The sequence below is a fragment of the Myotis myotis genome, unplaced genomic scaffold (genome assembly GCF_014108235.1).
Source record: "Myotis myotis isolate mMyoMyo1 unplaced genomic scaffold, mMyoMyo1.p scaffold_m19_p_3, whole genome shotgun sequence".
In the NCBI taxonomy this organism is placed as follows: domain Eukaryota; kingdom Metazoa; phylum Chordata; class Mammalia; order Chiroptera; family Vespertilionidae; genus Myotis; species Myotis myotis.
The window spans coordinates 22929328-22957317 of record NW_023416335.1 but is presented as its reverse complement, the minus strand read 5'-3'; the positions used below and the strand labels follow the sequence as shown (position 1 = coordinate 22957317).

Below are 27990 nucleotides of genomic sequence, written 5' to 3'. Positions count from 1 at the left end.
TGCCCTGATATGTGACCTCTCGTTTCATAGGTCGATGCTCAACTACTGAGCCACACCAGCTGGGCAAGAATTCTATAATTTTAAGAGAAAAGGTACAAATGTGCTAACATTTAAAATAATTTTATTAAAAAATTTCAATTTAAAAACAATTATAAGAAATTACTGTATCAAATATAGAAAATATTTATTTTATCACATTGTTTAACTTCTATGTTTGTTTATAATTTAGAAATGAATAGATTCTGAATCTGTGTTTCTTAGAAAGTGTAACTTTCTGTTGCTGTGTCTTGTCAATCTGCTGCTATTCTTTACACAAAAGCACAAAATTCAGTGACCCTCCAGGGGGCAGCAGAGTACCAGCCATCAACCAAGAGCTTAGGCAAAGAAATGAGGGAGAGAAGCGCTGAGGACTAAGAGAGTTATTCTTACTTTTACTGAGCTCTTGGGAATAAACACAAGGACAAGTTTGTTTGGCAATAATAACCTTTATCGTGTTATATAAACAGCAAATATATGATAAAATGTCATTACATCAATCTGTCAATCTGCAAATCTTTCCTATGAGTCAACAATACACAAAGTGAGAGACTCAATATTGTGGTGAATATAAGAGGCATCAGGCAAAGATGCAACTTTTGAGAAATGTATACTTTGGGGAGAATTCATAACTAGCAAAACAAAGCATATATAAAAATTCAAAGTAAGTATTCTATCATATAATACTATAGTTCTCATATCATTATATATAAATTAAGAGTAATTTTTTATAAGGATCAATAGAGCCTAAATTTAGAGTCAGAATCTCTTGGATTCTAAGCCTGTTCCAAACATTTATTAGTTATGTGACTCTGGCATTTAAGTTCTGTGAATAATATTTTCCTTGTTTGAAATGGAATCAGCAGTGTCTCTCTCATAGAATTACTGTAAAGATAAATGATATTGCATATGTATGCTAATCAGGTTCAACTGAAATAATGCTTCATAACAAATAACTCTAAAATCCCAGTCACTTTTGTTCTTCTCACATTGTACAGGTGGGCTTGGCTCAGCCAAGTTGGGTTCAAATGTGCTCCATGCATCTCATTGTGATTCCAAAATAAAGAAGCCAGAATTAGCTGGAGTTTGTTTATCTCATGCAAATGATAGTACTACAAAAGGGCAAGCAGAAATAGGTAATGCCTTTAGAAACCCTGACTCAGAACTGGAAAATATTACATGGGTCAAAGTAAATCACATGGCCAAGGCCAAAGTCAAGGGCTAAGGAAGTATATACTGACCCTGGCAAAGCTGAAGAGAGGAATGTAGTTTTATGAACAAATAAGACATTTTAATGATCATACCCCCTTAAATATTTCCTTTTACTGCTGTTATCAGTACTCTCTGCCATTATTATATAGTTTTTCACCAATATGCTTGCACAACTCTATATACTAATCATAAAATTATCTACAAGCATATCTTGGATATATTATGGGTTCAGTTCCAGACCACTGAAATGAAGCGAATACCACCATAAAGCTAGGCATGCAAATTGTTTGACTTCCCAGTGCATATAAAGTTATATTTACACTTTAATGTAGTCTATGAAGTGTGTAATAAGATTATGTCTAAAAAATATTATATATAATTAAAAATACTTATATTGCTAAAAACTGCTAAACATCACCTGAGCCCTCAACAAGTCATAATATCTTTTCTGGTGGAGGGTCTTACCTTAGTAACATCAAATATCATTGATCATAGATCACTATCCTATCTAATAAAGACACAATAAGCAAATTGACCATCACTTCACAACAAAGATGGGGCACCCACAGCCAATAAGGAGGGAATATGCAAATTGATGTGACGAAGATGGAGGTGGTCAGGCCAGGACACTTGCGTCGTTGCCATGGTGACAACACAGGCTTTCTGCCCTGCTCCGGCCACTCTGGGCCTCTGGGTAGCGTGCGAAGGCGGAAAGGTGACTCTGGGCCGGAGTGAAGGCAGTGTTGGCAGCCAGGGGAAGGAAGGCCTATTCTTGCACAAATCTTCATGCATCGGGCCCCTAGTAACAAATGTAAAATAATAAAAATGTTTGAAATATTGTGAGAATTACCGAAATGTTATGCTGAGACACAAAGTGAGCAAATGCTGTTGGGAAAATTGGTCAATACAGATTGCCACAAACTTTCAATTTGTAAAAAATGCATTATCTGTGAAGTGCAATAAGGCAAAGCACAATAAAACAAGTTATGCCTGTTTTACAAAACAAGGGTGGACCGCTATATAAACCACTTGTTTGGGTGTGCTGCTCCAAAGAATTCAGGATTCTCAGAAGTGAGATTTCCCTTCCTACATTATAGACATCTTGTGCAGTTTTTCTCCAGCCTTCCTCTGTTAAGCTTCCTTTTAAAAAAAATTTGTATTAATTTATTGATTTCAGAGAGGAAGAGAGAGGGAGAAATAGATATAAACAATGATGAGAGAGAATCATTGATTAGCTGCCTCCTGCATGCCCCCCACTAGGGATCAAGCTTGCAACCCAGGCATGTGAACTGACAGGGGATTGAACTATGACCTCCTGGTTCATAGGTCAACACTCTATCACTGAGCCATGCTGGCCGAGCTGTTAAGCTAGCTTTGATCACAGAAGTTGAGAAATATATTTCTTTTCTTTTTCTCTACAGCGGCATTGTCCAATAGAAATATAATGTTCATCACATATGTAATATTTTCTAGTAGTCACATTAGAAAATTATTTTAAAATGTTTAACAAAATTATCCAAAGTATTATCCTTTCAACATGTAATCTATATAAAAATTGAGAAATTTATTGCATGACTGAACATTTTTTCTTTATACTAAGTCTTCAAAATCTAGTGTGTACTTTATATTATAACACAACTTGATTTAAATTATCTATATTTCAAGTGCCCAATAGTCACATGAAGCTTTTGGCTACCCTATTGAAGACTGCAGCTCTACATTATCCCTTTCCTTTGTCACTTATTATTGAGTGGCTGACTTTCTTAATACCATTAGAATGAATGCCTTTTACTTTTGTCTCTCCCCCAGTACCTTGATGTTTGTTTGAATATTAATCTTAATCCAGGTTTGACCAGGCATGAGATAAATACACCATTTAGAGTAGGAGTTAAATAAATAAACACAGGTTAAGTAATTTTCAGACTAAACCTCAAGTTTTGTCTGAAGATGTATAATTGTACCTTGGACTTCCTCAGAGCATCCTAGATAAAATTTAGAAGATAGATTTTCTTAGAATGTAATACATATTAAAATGGTTTTCTTAACTCATTCATTTGACCAACCTATGAAGCCAAAAGTTCTCTCTATCATAAGATAGGTGAGGCTTACAGAGCAACTCAGCACAACTTATTTTTTTATAGATACTACTTAACTGAAATGTCTGCAGGAATGTTATGTGTCTATAAATACATCCATAAGAAGCAACAGTGCATGTAAGGCAGTAAATTGTGGGAAGAGTCAGTGCAGTAGCCAGTGAGACTGGATATGAAAAAGGGAGGGCAGCTCATGATCTATAGCAGTGATGGTGAACCTATGACACGCGTGTCAGAGGTGACACGCAAACTCGTTTTTTTGGTTGATTTTTCTTTTTTAAATGGCATTTAAATATATAAAATAAATATCAAAAATATAAATCTCTGTTTTACTATGGTTGCAAATATCAAAAAATTTCTATATGTGACACGGCACCAGAGGTAAGTTAGGGTTTTTCAAAATGCTGACACGCCGAGCTCAAAAGGTTCACCATTACTGATCTATAGATTAGAATATATTAGGTATCAATGATAAATGGTTGTCTATAGCCATTCAGGTTACTGACAGTCATGATCCTAAAGTCCTTCTATCTCTACTAAACTGCTGAAAAATATTTTGTGAAAGGCTGGTTAGTCATGCTATGAGTGCTATGGGACACAGAGGAGAATAATAAAAATAAAACTAGTATATTTCCCATGCCTGTTTTCTAAGCTGAAATTTTATTATAAACATATCTCATGGGTGAAACACAACAATTTAATACTAGAGATTTTGAAATAATTTTAAGACTTCTTTTAAAAAATACACATAAATCTGCTCATGAACCAAAAGAATTTCCCAATCTTAGGTTTTTGTGTGAGCATTCTATGTGGACATATATATGTGTTAACTATTGTTATTTATGATTTTAAGAGGACAAAAATATATTTGGCTATTTTTTAAAAGTCTGCAAAATCTTTTGATTTATACCTGTAAAACAGAATAGAATACCTACTGCAGTGAAAAGCTGGACAAGATGCCTGAACAAATAGCTTTCTTCATGCCTTATTTTGCCTTGCTTTTTTAAACTTCTTAAATTGACATTTTTATGAAGAAATAAGGCCCTAATAGGCACGTTTCAATTGACACTTTAAACACTTTGAAACTGACTGAGCATTATTATTTATCATTTATCTTTTGGTTTAAAAATTGGAAGAAGCAGAATAAAACAGATGGTGATGGACATTTGCAATCATCCCTCATCTGTGTTCTTAATGTCTCATCTATGGCAGCGACTTCTGACTTCCACATCTTAGAATTGTTCCTCAATTATGCCAGAGTCATTATTTTGTTGGAAACTATCAATTGTGTGAAAGATATAGATGATGATTGTACCAGCTTATACATCTCAAATAACATCTCAGATCATAAGGGACCAAGAAAGTTGGTCATACAAGGCAATTAACTGTTTTATCCTTCATGAATTAACAATCTAGTTCTCAACATATCCAGTCTAGTTGATTATTTCTATTTGCAGCTTAATACTTTGTCCTCAGACTACTGTCTTGTAAAGAATAATTGAAGACATTTACACATATCTTGCTAGCAAGAACATTGTTCTTATTGTTATGGAAAAATTCCAATCCAATGTGATTTATATTGCATAATATCATGTAGCCATATCAAAAGCACTTTGCTTAAAAATAGAGGAAAATTATTGCAGTTGGAGTTTATAGAAGGAAAAGGTCATGGATAATCACTGTCAAAGAAAGCAGTTAGCTTATTTTATGTTCGCTCCAACCAAATTAAGCCTGTGTTCTCTTGGAAGTGGTTAACACACAATGAAAGCAACTCTGTCAAATATGTGTTGCCTGGCCTTATTCAGACACCAATTGGCTTCTTAACTCAGGGTTCCACTTTTCACCTTGTTGGATGTAATGCCAAAGAAAAACAGCATTTTGAAATTCAATTTTGCTTTCTCTACCTCCTGTGAATCAAAAGTCAACCAAAAAAAGACATAAAATTTTATACAAAGGGAGGACTAGTTTCCACAGGAAAGTAAAAATAAAATTTATAATCATCATTTATTCAAATTATAGTTTTTGGACACCTATATGCCCCAGTTTAAAATCATGTTCATGAACTTTGTGATTCAATTATAATTATTTGGATAATTCTGACATCAGCCTTACAAATTAAAAAAAGTATTTCAAGTCACTCTATTTTATTTCCATTTTAAACATTCAGGGGCAAAATTTTGATATTTAGAATTAGGCAGCTGGACTCAGTTTAGATGATCCCAATTTTGTTGGCAACATCCAAAGCATCATAGTCAGGAGCCAGTTGAACATATGCCTTCTTCTCTCCATCAGGCCTGATCAGGAGACCTTGGCCACATCAGTGTCATAGAGCTTATACACACCGTTTGATCTGGTGCTTGTTGGCCTCGACATCACAATGAACACAAGTAAATTGTTGTTTTCTACCTTCTTCATGGCTGACTCGGTAGTCAGGGGGGAATTTGATGATGGCATAGTGGTCAAGCTTGCTTCTCCTGGGTGTGCTCTTTGAGGATATTTAGGCTGCCTTGGCAGCCTTAGTGTCTTTGGCCATTGGAAGGAGGGTGATGTGCAGATCATCTTTATTTTGTGGCTGTGGACGCCTTTCAACACTGCTTTCTTTGCCTTCAAAGCCTTTGCTTTGGCTTCAGCTTTGGGAGGGGCAGGGGCTTCCTTCTTAGCTGTCAGCACCATCTTCGTAAAAAGCTAAAATGTATCTTTATTGTTGAAAGATGACCCATTTTTTTGTCCCCCATTGACCCTCTCTACCCACATGGGTCCCTTCCCCCTAGGCCTTCACCACACTATTATCCATGTCCATGGGCTATGCATATAAGTGCCAAAGATGTTCAAGATAATTCTGAAGAGAAATGTTTGTATTTTCTAAACACTGTGCTGAAACAATTGGGTATTCATATCAAAAATGATGAATGTTGGCCCAGACCTAACATTATCTTAAGAAAACTAAGTTAAGCCCAGCTTGCATGGCTCAGTAGTTGAACATCGACCTATGGACGAAGGGGTCACAGTTTGATTCCTGGTCAGGGCACAAGCCCAGGTTGTGGCTAGATCCCCAGTGTGGGGCATTCAGGAGGCGGCCAGTCAGTGATTGTCTCTCTTTTCTCTTTCTCCCTCTCCTTTCTTCTCTAAAATTAATAAAAATTTATTTTTAAAAAATTAAGTCAAAATGATTAGTAGACTTTTAGGTCTTAGAAGACCTATGTTTTAGAAGGAAACATTAAAAAGCTCTTTGCAAATTGAGATAGGCAACTATATCTTAGGTAAAACACAGAAAATAAAACTATAAAAGAAAAAATTAGATAAATTGGACTTTGTCAAAATTTTAAAAATATGTTTTTAAAAAGACACTATTAAAAATAATGACATGCACAGATTAGGGAAAAATATTTTTAAAACTCATATTTGAGAAAGGACTGGTCTGCAGAGTATACAAATAGTTCTTTCACAACTCAGCAATAAGAAAACAAACAATCCAGTAAAAATGGGCAGAGATTTGTACAGACACTTCACCAGAAAAGATAAATGGATAAATGGATCTTCATTCATTGCAGCACATGAATAAAAAAGCTGAAAATCATTAGTCATTAGGGTGATGGGAGATGCAAATTGTAATCACAATAAGTTATTACTAAGCACCTGTTAGAATAAACTCAATTAAAGAAAAATAAATGGCAATAACAAGTGTCTACAAATGTATATGCAAGCCAACTGGTATTCTCGTATATTGCCAATGGGGATGCAGAATTGATGTAGCCACTTAGGAAAACAGTTTGGCAACTTCTTCTGAAGTTAAATACTTATATTATTCAGCAATCTTACTCTTAGGTATTTACCCAAGTGAAATAGAAACATATGTTCACAGAAAAGGCATACACATTTTTTTCTAGTGGCTTTATTACCAAAATTGGAAATAAACCAATTTTTCATCAAGTGAAGAATGGATAAATAAACTGTGGTACATCTGTAAGCTGAAACACTAATAAAAAATCATACCTAGTAAAGAAGCTACTGATAATAATTCCACATTGAAGAATCTCATAATGCTATGTGAAAAAATTCAGGATCAAACAGCTATTTGCTATATGGTTCTATTTATATGATATTCTGGAAATATCAAAACAGTAGGGACTGAAAACATATCAGACTTTGCCAGGAGCTGTGGCTGAGAGTAGGGGATTGGCTCCAAATAAACATGGACAATTTTTGGTGTGAAGAAAATATTCTGTATCTTCATCATAGTGGTTATGTAACTGTATGTATTTATCAATATTCATGAAATTGTACACAGAAAAAAAGGTAATTTTTACTGTTTGTAAATTATAATTCAATAAACTTAACCTTAAAAAGAAAAGAGGATGGCCCAGCCGGTGTTGCTCAGTGGTTGAGTGTCGACCTATGAACCAGGAGGTCATGGTTCAATTCCTGGTCAGGGCACATGCCTGGGTTTTGAGATTGATCTCCAGTAGGGGGCGTACAAGAGGCAGCCGATCATAAATGATTCTCATCACTGATGTTTCTATCTCTCCCTCTCCCTTCCTCTCTGAAATCAATAAAAATATATTTAAAAGTATATATATATGTATATATATATATGTATATTTATATATATATATATATTCCTATATAATAAAAGACTAATATGGCCTCTTCCTTATCAAGTAATCTTGGGATTAAGACCATTTGATAAATTATTGAGAAAATAAAATATTTATAAAGTAGGTAAGGAAAAGAGACAGAAATAAAAACTGAAGGAGTATTCAGTTTAGATGATTAAACTGAGGTAGCAAGTGAACTAAAATACCAGTAAAAATATATGAGACATAAGAAATTCTTTTGTCATAGAAGAGTAATACACAAAAACCATTAAAACTCAGGTGTGAAGTCAAAGACTTAGGAAGCTGATATTACCAAGAGTTCAGAACTGTTTTGTTATGGGAGACAAAACTGAAGGTCATATCTTTGAGATTAAATGTGTGAAAGATAGTTCTTTCCAGGGAAAAGGTAATGCCAACTAACATGAGGCCAATCAATGTGTTACAGTAATTTCATAAATAGAATTACTGTGTAAATATATGACAATATAGAGCTACAGAAAAATTGTATTTTAGCACAGGAAAAACAGAACCATCAGAGAAGGAAGGGAAAATCAGCAAATATCTGATAGTTTACATTAGGGAGGTTCCAGGTTTTTTGGGGGGTCTAATGCTTATACAATTAGGGGACACTTTGAAAAACAACACTATGAATGAAAAATTTGATACAAAAGTGAATATGTATTTAGAATGAGAGAAGGAATCTCATCAAATTACAAATTCATGCAATGTTACAAATATTACAAAATCCTAAAAGAAAAACCAATAATAATTAATATGCTGACATATTCCTATAATGACTTCTGCAATTTTGTCTTTCATATGACTTGACTGCCTTTTCCTATGACAAATATTATCTTATAATATCTTTCCCTAGAAAGGTAATGGGTTTTTTTCTCTAACATCATTGGTCAAAACATTTTTGTTGTCTATAATTTAGAAAAGTCTTTCTGTTTCATAACTTAGTGTTGGTAATGTCATGTAAATTATTAGGATTGTTGTCAAATTTGTGACTCTTCTCCCAAGTTTATTTCAGATATAAGCTGTCACAAATGAAGTTGATGTTTGCAGTACTGCTACAGATTTAAGCCTTTCAAATAAGAATTGGGATAAATTCTGTTTTGCACAATTTCCATCAAAAAGAAAAAAACATGTGATACTTTTATAATTATATATGCTGCTTATGAATACATTCTTGACACAAGACAACTTTTTTTTACTAGATGTTGTGAAACAGAATCTTTTGCTTATAATTTTTTTCAGGAAATGATTAGAAAAAAAATTCCCACAGGATAGCTGTAGTTTATATATTTCATACTCTTTCTCTTTCACTATCCACATACTTCCATGGTAGACACTCTCATATTATGATACCAATATTCATACCATAATACAAACTATGACTACATATGACTAACAATTTAACTGTACCCCGAAGTAAACCCATCCACAGTAAGCCCAATGTAACTCAATTCAACTGTGACAAGGCTCAGCTACTCCAATGCAGCCCAACAGACACAAGGGAAGGTGTGAAGTAAGTCAATCTTTATAAATTACAGATATGTTAGGTTTTCAAATTTTACAAAAACGTATAACCATGTGAACAAATTGCTAGGACACCACCAGGGCCAAGCAAGCAATGGCTCCTGAAACTTAATGATTAAATATTCATTTATTTAGAAAAACACTATTTAGAAAATGACACTATTCAGCTTTCCCATTTTGTGAAATGTATGTAAAACTTGCAGAAAAAAATCCCATTTTTAAAATTGTAAAATTGAACATATGTCAGGGAAGTGCATGTATTAGTCTCCCAAAGCTGCCAAAACAAAATACCACAGACTGGGTGGCTTGAAACAGCAGAAATTAATTTCCTCACAGTTCTGGAGGCTGGAAGGTCAAGATCAAGGAGCTGGCAAGGCTGATGTCTCCTTATATTTCTCTCCTTGGCTTGCGGGTGCTGCCCTTCCTGCTATGTCTCACGGGGCCTTTCCCTGTGAGCATGCATCCCTGGTGTCTCTTCCCATCAGGAAGGACACCAGTGTTACTGGATTAAGGCCACACCCTATGACCTCATTTAACTTTAATTACATCCCTAAAAGCCCTATCTCCAAAGATAGAGCTTGGACATATGAATGAGAGGGGTAACAAATTTCAATTCATAATTATGCAGAAAACATATATGCAAATGACCATAAAGCAAACATATCTATAAACATCATCCAAGTCAAAAAGTAAAACATTGCTATTATTGAAACACTTTTCTCACACCCATAGCCCACGAATCCTTCCCTGATCATAATATCCTTCCTCACACCAGAAGTAACTATTCTTTCTGACTTACAGTTATTTTCTTTATAGTTTTACCTCCTTTGCATGCAACTTTAAGCGATAGTGTACAGTTTGGTCTACTTTTGAAATTTGCATAATAGATTTGGGCTCATATGTATCATTTTGGGTCATGCACTTTTTGTACAACATATTCCTTGTGAGATTCATCATAATACATTTAGTTTGCTCACTTTTCTTAAAGGAAAAAATATTAAGTATTTAGGCTTGAGGGCCATGTGGTCTCTGTCACAGTTCTCTTAGTTCTGCCATTGTATTATGAAAACAGTATAGACAATATATAAATGAATGGTTGGGTTTTAGTAAAAATTTACAAAAATAGTCAGCAAACTTGCAGACCATAGTTTGCTAACCTCTGATCTATAGCATCTTCTATACATGATAGCTATTTATACCTTCTTTCTGTTTTCCATGATGAATCTCAAAAAGTTAATAGTAATTGAAAATAAAATTGACTTTTGAATTGGTTGATTCTCTGGACATAGATTTTTCAGATTTGAATGATTTCCTTTTAGCGAATTAGATACTATTACATTGTCTTCTGACTCCCATTGTTGCTGTTGAGAAATCAGTGATAAATCTAATTTTGCTCTTTAGAAGATAATCTCTTATTTTTAGGGGTTAGCTTGAGATTTTTCTCTTTGTCTTTGGTGTTTTCGGTGTTATTGCAATGTCTTTATATGGGGAAATTTTAAGGAACAATTATTTGCTGGAGATTCATTGAAAGTTTATGTTTGGAAATTTCCCACTCATTGTCTTCACAAATTGCCTCTGCCCTTTTCTGTCCTTTCCATCAAGAACTCCAATCATAATGTCTTATTTTATCTTTCATATCTCTTAAATTCTCTTCTGTGAATCCATCTTTTTATTTGTCTGCTCTGCTTTCTGCGTACAATTTCCTCTGACTGATTTTCCAGGTCACTTATTTTCTCTTCATTATGGTCTGTTTGCTTTTAAATCCATCTACTAAATTATTGCATTTCAAAATTGTAAGTAGTCTTTATTTCCAGAATTTCTATTTGAAACTTTTTCTAATATGCTAGATTACTTTTTATGTCTTCTTGATAAGTACTGCAGGTTTATTTTTCATAATATATTTTTGTAATCTGTTTTATAAACTATGATTGATTCTACTATAAGAAGTGTTTGTAGATCTGTTTATTTGTTTTTGATGATTCTTACTCATATTTTCTTTTTCTTATGTGCTTACTTATATTGAAAAAAATATTTAGGCCTAAAGTAAAGGACAAAAATCCATTTCTCTATAGGGTACCTAAAAGAATGATTCTCAATTGCTTTAACCTAAATTCATGATTCTAAAGGGGTTTTTGTTGTTGTTTTTGGTCACTTGGATGATGTGAATTGGGTTCAAATCTAAAAACTGTTTAGCTTCTTGTTTATAGGTTCTCAGGGACAGTATTTCTCTATCCCTTACTTAGGATTAAAACTTTCCTAGAAACCCTTTGAAATTTGAGGGTAGAAGTGAGTTTACTTTTAGCTTATCCTGAATATGAGAGTGGTTCTTTGGGGCTCCAGCTTACTATATGATGGTCACCTATTAAGCTCCCTAACTAGGGAATTCTTGGCTTTGGTGTCCTTCTCCATGGAATACGAGACCATCTAGCAGAAAGTTCAAATGTACTTGGGTACACAAATGCTTCCACAACACAAATGGCTTTTGTCCTCTCTTACTTCTCCAGATACTTTTTTTCCCTTTGATTTTATTCTGACAATTCCTTTTTACACTCATGTCTTTAATACTTTTAAGAATAATAAAAAAAAAATTAATCCATCCTTTAGTAGTTCTCAGTAGGAAAATTAGTCCAAATAACTTAGACCACATGAGCAGAAAGGAGCGTTTGAAAAATCTGTAGTAGATACTTTGGTATTTCCTCCTTTACTTTGTATTTAGGAGTTTTAGTAGAAATGAGCCTTAATTTTTTTTTCCCCTTGTGCTTAATTAGTAACCTATTGTGAATGGAGACTGCAAATGTTTAAATTGGTAACTTATCTCTTAGAGATTAGGTTCTACTTTCAAAACTTAGCATCTAAAGCTAAAACACAGGGAGACTTTATATTGTTTGTGTTGCTATTTTTGACCTGCAGCACTGAACCAGAGCTAATAATAGTAGTAAATGTTCTGAGACCTGAATGTAGCCTGCATTGGTAAACTACCGTAGTCCCATTTGCTATCATATGACCCTGCCTCTTGTACTATGTTCAATACAAGTCCATCAGTGAAGCAGTTCTCTGTGTTCCCCTATCAAAAAAATACCTGCAACTGTCTGATTCCAGATCTAAGAGGTAAGCTGGTCCTGCCATGCTTCTCTAAACTATAAGGGCAACAGGTGGCAGCATTATATACTTGACACCAAAAACCAATAAACAATAGAGCTCAGACTTTCACCAGGCCTAGGCTGTCAGTTGGACATCTCCCGAGGGCTCCTGGACTATGAGAGGGCACAGGCCGGGTTGAGGGACCCCCTCCCCTAAGTGCACAAATTTCGTGCACCAGGCCTCTAGTAAGGTAAATAAGAGTGGTTTAGTAAGGCTTGTTTTGCAGTCTCAGGTGATGAGTTATCTCTGGAGACACAGGGGAGAGGAGGACACTGACAAATGGAAAGTTCCTTTACAAATGTAAATTTTCTTTACAAAAGGGAAATTTATGTCCTGCTTGGAGGCATAAAGGGAAGGACAGAGAGCTCTTCCTGTGTTTGCTGTTTCTTAATTGCCTTCAGCACAAAGTAATCCTTATGCAAATAGTTCTTTACCAAAATAATCCCTTCGCAAATGCCATATTTTGGGGTGGCTATTCTGATGCCCTTTGTAACCAGTAGTATTCTCCAAATTAATACAATGGATTGCCACAGCCACTTACAAATTTAAAAAAAAAATAACAGAAATTATCGAATACCTATGTGTAATAAGTCAAATTGTTTTGTGAAACCAATGTGTTTGTATACTGGGTTATATGTAAAATGTGAAATATATTTCTAAGAGAGGGTCTATTAAAATGTTTGATGAAAGTTGTTTTCATGAAATAACTCATATACATAGGCATCTTCAGCTACAGCAAAGACAACCTTTATATTGTTTTTCTTCATAACAATTCAGCTTTTTTGAGCTAAGACTTCTCAGGCATCCATCTCTGAGAATCCCCACAGTATAATTGCATAACTAACGGTTTCCAAATGATTTTCCTGAAATGAGGAACTCTCATAGGAGTATTAGTCTTCACTTCTAGTTGAAAAACCATCATATAGCAATTTTAAATCATCTTTCTCCTCCAGCTTCTACCTATCAATATTTCAAAATCAAATATGTTAACCAAATTTTAATTTGGAGACCATAAATACATTATTTTATCCTGTTTTTTCACATATATTTTTATGGGTTTATACCTTGATTCCCTAATTAACATAAACTTCTTGAGAATAGATACTCTAGTTATGTTTAATTTGAAATTTTCCTTAAAAAGGTACTTGCTAAATATAATATAAAATAGATTATTTAATAATATAAAGCAATTATCTACACTAATAAAAGAGAAAAATGGTAATTGGCGTACGACGCTACCCTTTTCATTGGCTAATCAGGGCTATATGCAAATTAACTGCCAACTTAGTTGGCAGTTAACTGCCAACAAAGATGGCAGTTAATTTGCATATGTAGGCACAATGCAGGGAGGCGAAAGGAAAAGCAGGAAGAAGCCCCCTGCTACTGACAGTGATCGGAAACCCAGGGGGGAGCTAAGAGCTGGGGGGCAGGGAAAAGGCGGCCCTGGGGCCGCCTTTGCCCTGCACCCCAGCTATGATCAGAGAATCAGGTGCCTTTGCCGCCCTGGCCAGTGATAGCAGGAAGTAGGGGTGGAACCAACGATGGGAGCTGGGCACAGTCAAAGCTGGCAGTCCCGGGAGCTAGGGGTCCCTTGCCTGGGCCTAAAGTGGAGCCCAAGATCGCGGCGCCCCCCCCCCCCCCCCCCCCTGCCCGGGCTGGACGCCTCGGCCAGAGGCGTTAGGCCTGGGCAGGGGCAGAGCGGGAGATCGCGGGGAGCTGGGAGTCCCCTGCCCAGGCCTGACACCTCTGCCGGAGGCCTCAGGCCTGGTCAAGGGGCCAATCCGGTGATTGGTGATCGGAGGGTGATGAGGATCAACTCCTCTGGCCGAGGCATCAGGCCTGGGTGGGGGGCGGAGCCGGGGATTGGGGGGATATGATGGTCCCCTTGCCCAGGCCTGAAGCCTGGGTCAGAGGCGTCAGGCTTGGGCGGGGGGTGGAGCAAGTGATCAGAGGGAGATGGGGGTCCCCTGCCCAGGCATGATTCCTGGGCCAGAGGCCTCAGGCCTGGGCGGGGGTCAGAGCCAGTGATCAGGGGGAGATGGGGGTCCCCTGTCCAAGCCTGACACCTCTGGCGGAGGCGTCAGGCCTGGGCAAGGGGCCGATCAGGCGATCGGAGGGTGATGGGGGTCGACGCCTCTGGCCGAGGCATCAGGCCTCGGCAAGGGGCAGAGCCAGCAATCGGAGGGGTCTGGGGGTCCCCTGCCCAGGCCTGATGCCTGGGCCAGAGGCATCAGGCCTGGGCTGGGGGCAGAACCAGTGATGGGGGGAAATGAGGGTCCCCTGCCCAGGCCTGACACCTCTGTCAGAGGCGTCAGGCCTGGGCAAGGGGCCGATCCTGCGATTGGAGGGTGATGGGGGTCAACGCCTGAGGGCTCCCAGTAGGTGAGAGGGGGCAGGCTGGGCTGAGGGACACGAATTTCGTGCACCGGGCCCCTAGTATATTACATAATATAACAAAATATATAATATTTAATTATATAATGTATACTATATAGCATGTAATTACATGAAAAATCAACAAACTATACAATTATATATTATATAACACATATATTAATATATACATATTAATAAATGCAATAAATATTAATTATAATTAATACATTTAATAATATAATGTATTAAGTCCATATTATGATGTTCCAGAAATAAAATGCAGCTTAGCATCATTGAGACATTAATGAAATGCATGAGCCAGTTCAGCTAAAAAGCTGCAGTACCAGGGGTCCATACCTGTTATCCAATCTGTCCTTGTCCAGGTAGTGTTTGGTGCCATCCAGTGGCTATCTGCTCCATTTTAAATATTGCTGGGACAATTCTGGGTGCTGTGACTGACTGAAGATCACCCTGACTGACTGGAGATCAATTTATATGATTACAAAAGGGATTCGAGGACTCTCCAGGTCAGCTGGCACACGCTTTACTGGGTGCTTCTAATGCCCTTGTAATGACCTGGTTATTATTTAATAGGAAAGGAGTGAAAGGGGAGACCCGATGATGTAGGCATGCCATTTATACAGCTTTGCCAAAAAACTGTATTTATATTTCTCCAAGTCTATTCCCTACTAATTGATGGGGGAAGGGACTAGACAAAGGCAGTTTAGACGCAGGCCCAGTAAAGGTCTGAGTGATGTGGGAAAGTGCTTGCCTGTCAATCACATCCAAAAGCGGGTCTGTGGCAAGGATGGGCGTGAAGCTCTCTCTCTCTTCTCTCTTTGGGACTCCTGTGAAACTAATTCGTCAAATTTTGAGAAAGCTTTTGCATCTAGGGTTGCAGAAATATTGATTTTTGCTCCTCTTATTTTATTTGTATCCTGCTTGCCTTCTTTGCTTCCTCTCTCTCTCTTTAGGTCGCTATACAAGCAAAACTCTTGGAATTTACTTTTAAAATGCTTTTTTGCTATAAAGTAGAAAGCTTCCTGCTTATTAGTAATGAGATTTTAACTAATAGCAGAAATAAGGTCAGGAAGAAATGAAAGAGGATAATTTTGAGAGCACATGTCTGTTTATGAGCCAGTCCAAGGCTCAGGCTAATTGAGCAAATTAATAGAAAAAGAAGCATTGAGCTCATATTAAAATAAGAATTTAAATCCTGAATTAATGAAAATGACATAAGGCAGTGGTCGGCAAACTCATTAGTCAACAGCGCCAAATATCAACAGTACAATGATTGAAATTTCTTTTGAGAGCCAAATTTTTTAAACTTAAACTATATAGGTAGGTACATTGTTATTAACTTAATTAGGGTACTCCTAAGACTTAGGAAGAGCCACACTCAAGGGGCCAAAGAGCCGCATGTGGCTCGCAAGCCGCAGTTTGCCGACCACGGACATAAGGTAATGGATAGATTCTTCTCTATCTCCCAAATTTTGTGTGTATGTGTGAAGAGTATGAAAAGCCTAGTCCATATAGTAAGAACCCCGTGATGATATAAACAGAGTCATATGAGATTGCAGCAAGGGAGAATAAACACCACACAGACAATTCTAAAATAACATTTTTTTTAGAAAAAGTCAGTGCATGGTTTTCACTACTTATTGGTTAGGCTAAAAAGCCCTTAGGATGGGCCCTGGCTAGGTAACTCAGTAGGTTAGAGTGTTGCCCCCATATGCCAATATTTGGGTTCAATCCCCAGTCGGGCCACATATGAGAATTAACCAATGAATCTATAATAATAAAAGCATAATATGCTAATTAGACCAGACAGCAGAATGACCTTCCGAGCGTCCTTCCAGATGACCTTCCGGACGAAGCCAGGTCTGTGAAGGCCGAGCCCCTTGCACAAATTTCGTGCATTGAGCCTCTAGTGTATAAATAAGTGGAACAACAAGACAATCTCTCTCTCTCTCTCTCTCTCTCTCTCTCTCTCTCTCTCTCTCTTTAATTTTAAAAATTCTTTGGTGTAGAATATCAGGAGCATTGATTGATTTCTTAAGGTCAGAGTGAAGTCAAGTGAAGAAAAAAGCATTTTGCAAGTCAAAGGTGTTTGCCGGTTATAATTATTAAACTACAAAGAGGTGCTTGTTCAGATTCTCAAAGGTTATAATATATATACTACTTCGAAATGTAAGGATTAGGTCCAGGGTCCATTTCAATATGGATATCACCCTTTTGAATTTTGTTCATTAACAAGTACATCAGACTGGTATTAATGCAGTTAGAAAATATCCTTATTTTACCCCTTATTGTATGTAACACACCTAAATGGCTAAGTAGTGAAATATGATGATACAGTAAGATGAACTGCCCTTTTTCTGGATCACCATTAAAACAGTCAATGGAATAAAAAGTGTAGAGGAAAAACAACAACAACAGAACACTAGCAAAGGGTTCTGCTGAGATGTCAGAATCTTTGAGAAATTTCTAGATAGAATGCTGATGGAAAGAAATTGAGGCAGTTCAGTGAATGTTGACTTCCAGCAACCTCTCTGAATAAAAATAAATGTCAGGAGGAAGCATGTAGAGCAGCTCTTGAAAAAAATCCCCCTTAAAGCTTTTGATTTACAGAGCCTGGGACCAGGGGTGAAGACTGGCTATCAGGCCATTGGGGAAAGTGCTTGTTAGATATTTATTTCTTAGAGCAAAGGAGCAGCACATGAAAACTGTGGTTCACTGAGAGGCTAAAGCAAACAGAAAAACAACTGGATGTTGGAAGCTTAACCCCCTCAGCACAGGGAGTAGTCTAGGAATCTGTGGTTCTTAAACATCAGAAACCAACTCAGAACTAACATTTAAGCAAAGCGTAAAGTTAGTTAGATATTAGGCTGCTCATAGAACATTGGGGGTGCTGAAAAACTGGGGTTATAAAACAGGCAGGAGACAGGTTGGCACTCAACTGTGGACACAGTTTATGCCAACAGCTACAGGCACTAAAGGCCACTCACTGCGAGTTCTGCTGCTTCTGTGCTTTCTCAAAACAATGATTCTGTGTTTTTAACGCTGTGAGACAGTATTTCCCACAGTCCTTGCTTCTTTGCATCTTTGGCTAATGATTCAGGAGCCTCGATAAGTACATTTCATTGTCCAAGTCCGTGCTAGGGAGGAAAAGAAAACAACTAACCAAATGAACATTATGTTGCTTTGCAAAACCAGCCTTGCATCTAGAAAAAAACAAGAGTTTCAGATACACTTTTATTGAACAAGTGATTCATCAAACTTAAAAATTCATGAATGGCAAATCCATGACATAAAAGAACGAGAGCTGAAAATCAAAACTAGCTAAATATAGCATTAATCATAAATATTTTTTAAGTGTACAACAATATGGAAGGTACAAATAATTTTCCACATGTGACATACAAAATATAAACAATCAACTATAATAGTGACTTAGCATCCCAATTTGTGGAAAAAAGTTGGAAAGTTGGTGGGGTGAAAGAAAATAAAGATATGCTAATTTCTTTATATATTATAAATTCTTTATATAATGAAGTGTGGCATGCTGTTTCATTATTGCTGTTAATAATTAGAAACATTGCTCAGTCGTTGTGGCTCAGTCGACCTATGAATCAGGAGGTCACAGTTCCATTCCTGGTCAGGGCACATACCTGGGTTGTGGGCTCAATTCTTAGAAGGGGATGTGCAGGAGGCAGCCAATCAATGATTCTCTCTCATCACGGATGCTTCTATCTCTCTCTCCCTCTCTCTCCCTCTCTGAAATCAATTATGCTAAGTGAAATAAGCCAGTCAATGAAGGAAAAATACCACATGATCTCACTCATTCATGGATAATAAAGACCATTATAAACTTATGAACAAAAATAGATACAGAGGCAGAGCTGTCTCAAACAGACTGTCAAACTGCAGTGGGAAGGCCGGGGAGGTTAGGGGGGCAGAAGGGGGTGGTAAGAGATCAACCGAAGGACTTATATGCATGCATATAAGCATAACCTATGGACATAAGACACTGGGGGGTAGGGGAGGCCAGGGGATTGTCAAGGGCAGGGGGAAAAAGGAGACATATGTAATACCCTTTGTAATACTTTAAGCAATAAAAAAATTAAAAAAATTAAAAATATATGTATTAAAAAATAAATTTGAAAAAAATATATATATATTTATTTTATTGTGCCCTTGACCTGAATCAAACTTGGGATTCTTCAGTCTGCAGGCCAATGCTCTATCCACTGAGCCAAACCAGCTAGGATAAATAAATACATTTTTTTAAAAAAAGAAATGCATAGGGTCTCCTTTTTAAAAAGCTAGAAACATAGATTAATTTTTATTTGAAAGAAACTTTTAGAAAATAGTAACAATATATATACCTTTTAATTTTATAGAAAAATACTGAAGATAATATAATGAAGTCTATAAAGTAAATTATAGAACACTGCCTATAAGAAATAGAAAAGAAAAAAATATTAAATTGAAAAGAAAATACATTAACTTTGACAATAAATTAGAATTAATGTGAATTAATATACTTTTCTATTTAAAGCCAAAGTCTTTATTTATCTTTAAATTTTTTAAATTGATTTTATAGAAGAGAAAGAGAGAGAAACATTGCTTTGTTGTTCCACTTATTTATGCATTAATTGGTTGCTTCTTGTATGTATCCTGACTGGGAGTGAACCCTCAGCCTTGGCATATGGGGTCAATGCTCTAACCAACTGAACACATGGCAAGGGCAAAACCAAAGTCTTTTAAATTAAGAACATACAGTAGACATTTGATGGCATTCCTAATATTTATTCACATTTTCCTTCCTAACAGAACTCAGATTTTTAAAGAAATCCACAATATTCTCTCTCCTTTGAGGATAGCCCTTCATAGTTTAAGCTAATCAGTGCACAGAGTTGCCCTCCAAGCTCTTGTTAGTCCATGAATGGATACATGGTCTAAACTGGCCCTAATCCATTGAAAGGAAGACTTCAGTCTTTGCTGTAGACCATGTTGAAACTATAAGGAGAATTAGGTTTAGGGTGAAGTCACTGCAAAGATGGAATACTGGGGAGGTGGAAAGGTCAGGGGTCCTTAATTATATAATAGAGCCACTGATTACATCACCTAGGTTTCCAAATATGTGAGATAACACAGTTTCTTATCTGTGTTAATGTCAGAGATTTCTGTTACTTTGGGCCAAGAACAAATCTCAAACTAGAAGTGTAGTTTGCTCTCCATAGTTAAATAATCAAACTCCATCTTATGCTAGCTACAAAGTATACATATTCATAATAGGGACTTGGTAAATTTATGGAACATATATAGTAGAAGAGTATATAGTTACTTAAAACAATGGTATAGACTTCCAATGGAAGGAAATTCAAGTCAAGTGATAGGCAAGGTAAATAAAAATATATGTATTTTGATAGTATTTCTGTCAAAATTGCATATATGATGCATTTTTTTCTATATTTATAGAATACCTCTGGAAAGATTCACTAAAAGCTATTAAGGGGTGATGCATGACTGGGGCAGAGGTAAAAGGAAGTTTACTTTTTACCATGCACTGTTCTGTTCCCTTTGAATTTTGTATCACATACTTGCACCAGCTAACCAGCACATAAACAAAAATAAAAAGGAGAGAGATAAAGATTAAAACCAAAACGATGGGGAAAATAAATGGAACAAATGGGGTCACAAAGTGAATTGTAAATTTTAGAGAATGAAGCACTAATAAAAAAATTAAGTAAATAATGGAAATAATCAGCAATAGTAGTAGAAAAGTCAAAAACATTGATGAGCCAACTAACAAATTAAATGTACAAGAATCAGGTAAAAAATTTAAACAGAAATATATGGAGATATTTAAGAAATGAAAATTCATGGCAGACTTTAAGATTTCTGCTCATTTAACTGATTAATATAGGTAAAAGTAAATAATAAAACTATAAAACTATACTATTTCTAAAATTATTTAATAGCTATGTAAATATTATGTTAATATTTTGAGTATTATAGACAATGTTTTTTTAAATGCCTATGAAACATTTATAAAGAATCATCATATGTTAGGTCTGTATTAGTATAGAATAACTTCAAGTAGCCTAAAATGTGCCAGAGGCTCAAAAATGTTTTTTGTTTGGTTGGTTGTATTTTTTCTCTCTCACATAGCAAAAAGTCCAGTTGAAACAGTAATTGATGCTGGTTCAAAAGCTCACGGTTTTACATTAGATTTCTTCTGTGATTTTCTTAGCCTTTCCTTCAGGGTTTTAATATGTCTGCTGTTGCTATTGGCAGCATAACATCTATGTTCAAGGCAAATGGAAAGAAAAAAGATGGATGGGTTTTTTCATGAAAGTAAAAATTCTTACCAGGAAATACAACAGATTGCCACTTTGGAAACATGTCATATGGTCCCCTGCAGCTGGAATACAGCAAGAGAAGGAGCTAGAAATTGGGTCAGCCAACCAATATTGTTCACTAACTATAAGATCAAGGAAAAGACCTCATCAAGTTTTGAAAATCAGTAATTATGTAAACCACATTTTTGAAATAGAATATCATCAAAGTATAATTTAATATGAAATGTCAAAAGAAAGAAAATTTCCCAGATATTGAAAATTAAAAACACTATCCTAATTAACTCTAATGTCAAAGAGGAAATCAACTGTTCAATTTTAGAAAATTTTTACACTGAAGTCTTAAATATGTTACTAATAAACAAGAATAGTTATAAAAATAACTCATCTATTTTAAACTTAGGGTTAATTTTATTGTTATATTTCTAAGAAAAGCAGGAGATAATAGAAATTACAAATCAGAAGAGAAAAAACAATCAAATGGATAAATACACAAAATATTTCTTTTAAAAGTTAATATAATGGGCAAACTTCTGACATTATTACTGTCATAATCTAAAATTTTATTTATTTAATTTTTAAGTAATTTTTATTTCTCAATTCCAGTACACATACAATATTATATTAGTTTCAGGTGTAGAACATTAACATTTTAAAAGAGAGAAAAACATAACAAAATTTATAATAAAAATCAATATAGACTTTTGGTTATCTCTATCAAATTAAAAACCTATTGCCTCTAATTTCTTTGAGCTTCTACTAAAATTTTAGTAAAGTAATGAAAAGATTATTAATCTACAAAGAAAAAGAGAACAGGAATGGAAAAAAAGGAATATTAATGGTGCCAACAATTATTTAGAAATTAGGAAGCATCTAGTAAAAAAAAAAAATCTCTGAGCAAACAATAAAAAGCCAAGAGATAAAAAAAAAAAAAAAAATAGGAGAGAAAGGGTAAGAATTAGAGATAATTTGTCAGAATGCACAACATCAGATACATGAATGTTCCAGAAATGATAAGCAAAGAAAATGGAGAAGAGAAAATTATAAAGGATTAATTTAGAAATATTCCCAACAACTGAAGGATTACAGTCTAAAAGGTTAACTAATTGTCCAGATTGATGATTGAAAAGGCTCTTCATTATAAAGAAATAAGCCAAAGATCATTGTACTTTCAAAAGCAACCCTGGAAGTGGTAGGACAATAGAACATTGACTTGAAAATTCTGGAGGATATGGTTTTAGTCTGGAATTGTATACACAGCAATCTAGCAATCAAACACAAAGTTGTCATGAAAACATTTTTAGGCATTTAAGTTCTCAAAAATAATAAGGAAGGAAGTTAAGGGAGGGAGAGACTGTATTGAAGCCATCTATGTCTACCCAGTTTAGTGATCAAACTAAGAAATGAGACACTCCCCTGCCCCTCACCCCATCAAAATAACTTTTTTTTTTTTTTTTTTTTTTTGCCTAGAAAGATAAGGTAGAAAACTAATAATGTCACTACCAGGGTCTAGAAATTCCTGGAAATCAATTTGTCTATGCAAATATATATTTTTCATCTGGAAAATTAATTTTTCAATTAAAAAAAAAGAGCAAAAACCACTAATGAATCAACAATATAGTTATCTGGACCCACTTCAAAAAGCACTCTCTTGTCCCAATTAATTTTTCACTAATATTGCTTAACCCCAGTAAATTCCTAACCTTAAATCATTTCAATCCAAATCAAAAGCCCTATAAATACTGTCCTCTATGTTTTCTTTTCTGATATATTATGACACTGGTAAGGCTCTCTGTGTTCTCCTTTATAAACAGCAGGATAGTCTTTGCTTGGTTAACAGGTTATTCTGGTAAAGTGTGTGTGTGTAAGGTTTAGGCAAACTCAAGCTGGCAGAAGAAAGAAATTGGTAGATTACCTGTTTAATTTGATCATGCAGAAATAATAATGAGAAAACTTGATAGATGTGTTAAAGTAAATCTTGTAAAATGTTATGTATATAATATATATGGTATATTATACATATAATATTATGTTATAACTATATAGTATATTATTCTTATAAAATTATGCATATAGTATTTTATGTACTTAATGTATAGAATATGTCATTAAAATAAATGATAGAAAATATTAGAGAATTAGTCACTCACAGAAAAATTAAAAATATAAGATTTAAACAATAATTATAATGCATTCATTAGGTTAGTAGTAAATAACATATTTATTGTCATAATGTAAAAACTAAATTGAGATTTATTTGAAAATTTTATATAATAAAAGCCTAATATGCAAATTGACTGAATGGCAGAACAACAGGCAGAACGACCAATCACTAGATGCACACTGACTACGAGGGGGAAGATGCTCAATGCAGGAGCTGCCCCCAGCCTGCAGGGCCTAGGCTAGCCAAGGTGGGTGCAAGCAGGGCCCTCCTGATCATCTCTCTGGTTGCCCCACAGAGGGAGGTGACTGGTGGGGGCAGAGTTGGCAAGCTGGTGGCATCAGACCAGCCAAGGCAGGTGCCAGCAGGGGTCCCCCAATCATCCCGCCTGTCACCCTGCAGAGGGAGGCTACCGGCAGTGGGAGGCAAGGCCAGCAAGCAGGAGGCACCAGACAGGCCAATGCGGGTGCCAGCAGGGGCCCCTTGATTACCTCGCCGGTCACCTCACAGATTGGCCCTGATTGCCGGCCAGGCTAGGGAACCTACCCATGCACAAATTTCATGCACCAGGCCTCTAGTTGTGATATACGTATGCAGGGAATGGGACCAAGATTATGAGAAAGAGATGGATTAAAACTTCTAAATCCTCCTCAACTATGATAAGGAATTGATAAGAGTATATAGCACATATAGGAAGGCAAATAACAGCAACAAAAGTAAAGAAATTGGAAGCATTGCCAAATCGACTGAACCCAAGTCCTTAGAATAGTGCTCTAGCCTTCAAGTGAGCTGAGGCTGCTGGAGGTTATATTGGGTAATCCAGGGATCAGAGATAGCAAGTGAAACAGGGCCTCCTCTGTATAAAATATATTTATAAAGTAATAACTCATTTAAGTAAAAATAATAAAATTTGAATAAATTCCAACAATAACAACAGGAATGAAACCTCCATACAAAAGAATAAACAAAATAGCACACCTTTAGCTAGAACTCAGTCGCATTGCCCTGCAGAGCTGCAGGACAAGCTGAGAAAAGAAGCCTTGCTGGTGTGCAGGCAGCAGAGAACATGGATGTGGAGAACAGCTGGTCACACTCTAGTGCAGTTTCTTGCAGTAACAGAACACAACCATAATCAGATGATATTTAGCATGTTGCAGCTGGACCTATGCCTCTCTTTCACTGCTGTACTGCAGGGATCATAAATAGCTCTGATTGATTATCTGACATAGTAGACTTCATGGAAGTGTCAAGTTCTCTAAAGAAAAGCTGGTCAAACCTACAGGATCTCTGGAGACCCTTTAGTTTTATCTTAATATTAAAAATTTGGCAGACAAAGCTGCTGAAACTATTGTAATCATTTTATGAAATTATTCCAAGCCATCCTCACTTATTTTTAACTAGAAGCCCAGTGCACGAAATTCATGCAGGGGTAGGGTCCCTAGCGGCCACTGGCTGCCAGCCGGGGCCTTCTTTTGTTCTGTGCTGCCCCCTGGTGGTCATCACACATCATAGCGAGCGATTGAATTTCCGGTCTCCCGGTTGAACTCCTGAGGGGACATTTTGAATAGTAGGCTTTTATATATTTAGTAGCTGTATGTTGCTCTCCCCTCACTCAATAATTACGTATACTGCTACCAGTTGAAATGAAACTCTAGAGCCTCTGTAGAATTTACCTTTATGAGACTCCTGAGCATCGTTAGAAGAAACAAATGGAAGGACTTCAGTTTGTATGGTTTCAGACAAAGCTGTTACCACCAAAATACTTTGTAATTTTCAACTGGTGCTAAATATGATCAATGAAACATTTCTATGGGATTGATTTCATACAGGATCTTGGGAAATTAAACCTCTCTACAGATCATCCTTTCTTGGCTGCCAGCAGAATATGATAGATTATTTACCTTGTCTATGTGATTCATTGTCATTGAAGGTGAGGAACATCAATGCGCTCCTACTGGGTATGGAAAGAGGAAGGCAGGTGGAGAAGATGCAGTGCTTGAGAATTTTCAAGATTGTTTTCCTCCCATAATCATCAATCACAGTGCATCTTTTTCTCATCTTTTTTTTGACATATACAGACACAGAGCTATGATTGTGTGGTCATGGGTTATCATTTCTGCTCACTACCCTCTTCTTCCTAGTATCTCATGTCTTCTTAAGGATCATTAGTTCACGGAGGGCTGTTAAATATTGACACAGTTTACAGCATCACTGTTAGCACCTTGACTCTCACCCTACCCCAGGGACATGAGGATTCCACTTTGACAATATTTTTACTGGTGAAAACATATCAATTTATAATAAGCCTAATTACTTCTGCACTCAAGCATTACTGCTAAAAAAAAAAAAGTCTTTATTCAGGTGACTCAGGGTAGCAATGTTGTGACACGGAAGTCACTCTCCTGAGAACACTCTGTTTGGTACATTTATGTGTTTTGCAAGGGCTATTCCAATCCTCTGGCAGTTTTTAGGGAAATGGTGTACTTTATTACATAAGAGTACATACGCTGGTATCAGATTGTCTGAGTTGGGATCTGCAAGTTACAAGCAGGGTGACCTTGCACAAGTTATGTAATCTCTCTCTGTCTCATGTTCTTTATTTGTAGAATCAGGCCATTATAAAAATATTTACTTAAGAAGTTTGTTGAAAGTACTAAATGAAAAGCTTCTGCCAAACCTTGCCACATTTAAGTGTCAGTGATGATAAGAAAGAAATTCTAATTCCAATTTAGCACCTGATTTATTTCCATTGGTAAATCTCTACTATCCTTTTTATTTTTTTCATTGTTTCCAATAACTAAAGAATTGGACTAAAACTTTTTTTTTCAAATTATTTACTTGTTATATTAAACAAGGTGTCTACTGAGATTCACTTAGCGTAGTGGACCAAAGTCTATGTATAGAACAGTTTAAATGTGAGGGATTATACTAATTAAGAACATAAACTCTTTAGAAATCAAAGTCATGATTCATATTCTTGCTCCATTTGCTATCTGTGAATGTAGGGCCAGTTACTTAATCATTCTGTGGCCCACCTTCCCTAATTTAGAATGGAGAAAATAATAGTACACTATTTATAGGGTTGACCTAAACTGTAAATATTATTTATATAAACTCTTAATCCTATAATTTGAAGCTGGAACTTTCCTGCAAAGTTTTATATATATATATATATATATATATATATATATATATATATATATATATATATATATAATTGTTAATAATCTTTAAATATCTGACAGAATTTCCTACATCAGAAATTTGATAAGCTTAATTTTTTTCTCCACTTAAACATTTATTTATTAACTACTCTGTCCTGGGTACTATGATAGGTATGCTGATAGGATGTATAAAGCATGGCTAGCACACTGAGCAAGCTTCCAATTAGTAATGTAAAACATAGGGAAAGCTTGGAAGGTTGAGATATATTTTTGTTTCAGCATGATTTAGGATATGTCATTTCACCTTGATCAGATGATTTTATTTCACTTTATTTTGGTAGATGTTTATCTCATTGTGGGTCCTGATCTTCAGACTTCTCTTCTTAAATTTTTAAGAACATCTACCTCAATGACTTCAAGCTCATACTGTTACTTCATTTTTTAAAATATATTTTATTGATTTTTTTACAGAGAGGAAGGGAGAGGGATAGAGAGTTAGAAACATCGATGAGAGAGAAACATTGATCAGCTGCCTCCTGCACACCCCCTACTGAGGATGTGCCTGCAACCAAGGTACATGCAGCTATACCTTGACCAGAATCGAACCTGGGACCCTTGAGTCCACAGGCCAATTGCTCTATCCACTGAGCCAAACCCGGTTAGGGCTGTTACTTCATTTTATTTCCTCTAACCCTCCCCTCCTTTTTGTCTCCTTTCCTCCCTTCTTTCCATACCTTTTTTTTTTTTTAAATAAGAATATGTCCAACATATTATTTAAAAATCTATCAGAAAATTCCAAACTAGTTTAATTTAGGTGGATCAAAGTTTCACTTCAGCTGAGAAATAGCAGATGTTGTGGAAATCCTAATTTATCCTGAAGCAAGAGGGGAGAAAGGTGTAACCTGGAGCTGATGTTTTCCCTTAAGAGTAAGGGTTGTGCGGGCATCTTCTCACCTCTCTTCCTTTACATTTAATATAAAGTTTATAAGATAACCATATATGAAAGAAACCAGGCCTCATAAATTCTAAACACCAACACCTTCCCCCCTCCCCGCATGCTGCAATGTTCCATATAACTCACCTGCCCTCCATCTCCAATGTTCCATATAACTCATCTGCCCTCCACCCTGAAGTCGGTAAGTAGTGAAACAAGAAAATAGATAAACACATCTTATGTGCCCTTTGATCAAAACCTTCTCTCATGCCAGCTTACTTATTAAGCTATTTCCTTTTATAAAAATCATCAGAAAATCCAGTTTTATTGCTCTTTTTAAATTCTTCTAAACTATTAACCCTCTGTTTTCT

General features: G+C 35.9%; 1 long non-coding RNA gene across 1 annotated transcript; it reads right to left on the bottom strand.

The window, feature by feature from the left end:
• Positions 1-241: 241 nt before the first annotated feature.
• Positions 242-27824, bottom strand: LOC118652158. The gene is made up of 3 exons (XR_004966448.1): positions 27767-27824; positions 21373-21425; positions 242-2047 (listed from the first exon to the last, which is right to left on the bottom strand). It is a non-coding gene; the product is annotated as an uncharacterized LOC118652158 (long non-coding RNA).
• Positions 27825-27990: the final 166 nt, after the last annotated feature.